Source organism: Mustela nigripes, chromosome X, assembly GCF_022355385.1.
Source record: "Mustela nigripes isolate SB6536 chromosome X, MUSNIG.SB6536, whole genome shotgun sequence".
Classification (NCBI taxonomy): Eukaryota; Metazoa; Chordata; class Mammalia; order Carnivora; family Mustelidae; genus Mustela; species Mustela nigripes.
This window is the reverse complement of record NC_081575.1, coordinates 110067484-110071531: the sequence shown is the minus strand read 5'-3', so window position 1 is coordinate 110071531 and position 4048 is coordinate 110067484. Positions and strand designations below refer to the sequence as shown.

Genomic DNA, 4048 nt, shown 5'->3' with positions numbered 1-4048 from the left:
CTCTTGATCTCAGGGTTGTGGGTTCAAGCCCCATGGTAGGCATGGAGCCTACTTTAAAAAAAGTTGTGAAGGGGCGCCTGGGTGGCTCAGTGGTTTGGGCTGCTGCCTTTGGCTCAGGTCATGATCTCAGGGTCCTGGGATCGAGCCCCTCATCGGGCTCTCTGCTCCGCAGGAAGCCTGCTTCCCTCTCTCTCTGCCTGCCTCTCTGCCTGCCTCTCTGCCTGCCTCTCTGCCTACTTGTGATCTCTGTCTGTCAAATAAATAAATAAAATCTTAAAAAAATAAAAATAAATAAAAATTAAAAAAGTTGTGAAGGGGCATCTGGGTGGCTCAGTCGTTAAAGCGTCTGCCTTCAGCTAAGGTCATGATCCTGGAGTCCTGGGATCAAGCCCCACATAGGGCTCCCTGCTTGGTGGGGAGCCTGTTTCTCTCTTTCCACTCCTGCTGCTTGTGTTCCCTCTCTCACTGTGTGTCTCTCTGTCAAATGAATAAATAAAATCTTCCCAAAAAGTAAAGTAATTAAATAAAAAATTTTAAAAAGTTGTGAAGATAGTAGAGAGTTTTCCCCATTGCTAACATGTTACATTGCCTTAGTACATTTGTCAAAACTAAGGAATCAATATTGATACATTAGTTTGTTCGGATTTCCACAGTTCTTATCCAGTGTCTTTTTCCAGTTTCACAGCTCCACCCAAAATACCATATTAGACAATCATCATGTCTCCTAAGGGTGTGATTGTCTGTGACAGTTTCTCAGACTTTCTATGTTTTTGAAAACTTTAACAATTTTGAGGAGGACAGGTCAGGTATTTTGTAGAATGCCTCTCTATTGAAATTTGTCCTGTGTTTTTCTCATAAATAGACAGATGTTATGCATTTCTGTGAAGAAGATCACAGAGGTAAAATACCATTTATTTTTTCTCATTAAACTTTTGTTTTAGTGGGTCTCAAAATTCTGTGACAGATTTTTGGTCAAGTCGTTGCCACTAAAAAGTACTGATTTTTAAAAACTAATAACTTAAAACTGCCACACACACACACACACACACACACACACACGCCAATCTGAAGGTTTTTACGATACATTGTTATCATTAACCAGTCTTTTACTATTCAACTTACACGGCCAATTGACGCAAACATTTCTTGCCAGCTCCAGCTGCTTCCTTGTCCCCTGCTTTGATGACACCGACAGCAACTGTCTCGTGTCACAAACAGCAAAACGGCCCAGAGGAGGATAATCAGAGAAGCTCTCAACACACAGAGGCTTGCCGGGAACCATATCAACAATGGCAGCATCACCAGATTTCAAGAACTTGAGACCATTTTCCAGTCTTTTTTTTCCAGAATGATGATCTATCTTCTCCTTCAGATCAGCAAACTTGCAAGCAGTGTGAGCTGTGTGACAATCCAGCACAGATGCGTATCCAACACTGATGGGCCTGGATGATTCAGGACAATCACCTGAGCTGTGAAGCCAGCTGCTTCCATGGGTGGGTCATTTTTGCTGTCACCAGCCACATTGCCACGATGAACAACTTTGACGGATATGTTCTTGACATTGAAGCCCACATTGTCCCCAGGAAGAGCCTCACTCAAAGCTTCATGGTGCATTTCAGCTGTCACAATGACTGGAGCAAAGGTAACCACCATGCCAGGTTTAAGAACACATCTCCTCTGGGCCCACAGGGAGAGTACCAATACCACCAATTTCATAGATGTCCTGGAGAGGCAAAAGCAAGGGCTTGTAAGTTGGACGAGATGGCTGCAGAAAGCAATCCAGAGCTTCAAGCAGTGTGGTTCCACTGGTGTTCCCATCTTTACAGGTGACTTTCCATCCCTTGAACCAAGGCACGTTAGCACGTGGCTCCAGCATGTTGTCACCATTCCATCCAGAAACTGGCACAAATGCTTCTATGTCGGGGTTGTAGCCCATTTTCTTAATGTAGGTGCTGATTTCCTTAATGATTTCCTCGTATCTCTTCTGGCTGTAGGGTGGCTCGGTGGAATCCATTTTGTTAACACCAACAGTTAGTTGTTTCACACCCAGTGTGTAGGCCAGAACGGCATGCTCATGGGGTCTGTCCATTCTTGGAGATACCTGCTTCAAATTTGCCAACACCAGCAGCAACAATCAGGACAGCACAGTCAACCTGAGACGTGCCTGTAATCATGTTTTTGATAAAGTCTCTGTGTCCTGGGGCATCAATGATGATCACATAATACTTGCTGGTCTCGAATTTCCACAGGGAGGTATCAATGGTGATACCACGTTCATGGTCAGCTTTTAGTTTATTTAAGACCCAGGCACACTTGGAGCCCTTTCCCACCCCCACCCTAGCCTCCTTCTCAAATGTTTCCATGGTTCTTTTGTCGATCCCATCAGATTTGTAGATCAGATGACCAGTAGTGGTAGACTTGCCTGAGCCTACAATGACCAATGACGACGATATTGATGTGCATCTTTTCCTTTCCCCATTTGGTTTAGGTTGAGCAGTGGTTTTCATGACACCTGTATTCTGGCGGCAAACCTGTTGAGGAAAAAAAAAAGAAGTTAAAATACCACTATTGTCACATCATATTAGGGGAACATGATATCAATATGGCTTATCACTGGTGATGTTGACCTTGATCACCTGGCCGAGATAGTGTTTGCCAGGTTTCTTCACTATCAAGGTACTCCCCTCACCCCTGAGGCCCACAGTTTCTATACTCTTCTCTTTGGAAAGAAGTAAGGGCAGCCCACCCTCAAGAAGGGTGTGTGTGTGTGTGTGTATGTACTAAGCTTCACCTCCTTAAGGCTGGAGTAGCTACCTAAATTATTTGGGATTCTGCCTGGGGGATTTGTCTCTTCTCCAAGGAAGGTTTGTAATCAAGGAAATTAGACTGTTAGATTTGGTTTTGGGAGGGAAACTCTGACATCAGTGTGAAGAATGAGCTACAGAAGCAACCAAAAGATCAGATAAGATGCTCTGAGACAAACTAGGCCAGAGATAAAGACCTGGACAAGCTAGTAGCCCTGGAAATAGAGAAGAAGGTCCTACAGGATTTGTGGGGCGGGGGGGAGAAGATAGAATGTCAGTGCGGGAGGAAATAACGAATCCATGTTCACTTTATTGAGACCTCAAGGGAAAGATATAAGTACGCTTAGAGAATTTTTCCTGAAGAGCTTTGATCACAGCTGGAGTTAAAATGTTGACAGTTCTACACTTGATCTTAGCCAAAAGGCCAAGAAGCGATTAAAATGTTGACAGTTCTAAATAGACACCCGAAAGGTGAAGCCATAGGAGGGGCTAAGATTATCCAAGGAGAACACATAGTTGAAGAAGAAAGGAGGAATAAGGGAAGGAATTCTGGGAACACCAGTTATGTGGAACAATATATGCCAAGTTCCAAATTATTAGATGAATCATTTTGGAACGTTCTGTGTTTGCCTGCACCAGTTCAAGAACCACCTGATAATCAAGGAAAGCTTTCTCTCTTCATGTAATTTAGTAAACTTTTCCACATAGATATTACAAAGGGACATGGTTTACCTAAAAATGTATGAAGCATGCCAGTGTAATTTTTATATGTATTTTCAGAGGACCAGTAAAAAAAATTCTTTTTTCAATTTAAAACAAACACTATTGTTCAGAGCAAGAATTTTTAAAAATTCAAAATTGGAGTTTTAAGAGTAGACTTTGTTTTTTAAACTATTCTTTTAATAAATTTAAAATTGTATGATATTTAAGACATTCAAGAATGATGACTTAGAATTGATAAGTGGGTGCCAGGGTGGCTCAGTCATTAAGCATTAAGCATCTACCTTTGGCTCAGATCATGATCCCGGGGTCCTAGAATAGAGCCCCAAATCAGGCTCCCTGCTCAATGCGGAGTCTGCTTCTCCCTCTCCCTCTGCCTCTCCTCCTTGCTCTTGGTCTCTCTATCTCTCTCAAATTAATAAATAAAAAATTTTTTAAAGATTTTATTTATTTATTTGACAGAGAGAGACACAGCGAGAGAGGGAACACAAGCAGGGGAGCAGCAGAGGGAGAGGGAGAAGCAG

The 4048-nt window shown here is 42.6% G+C and overlaps 1 pseudogene; it reads right to left on the bottom strand.

Annotated features, from left to right (window-relative positions):
* Window positions 1-1253: 1253 nt before the first annotated feature.
* Window positions 1254-4048, bottom strand: part of LOC132007216 (elongation factor 1-alpha 1-like) — a 34014-nt pseudogene continuing 31219 nt past the window's right edge.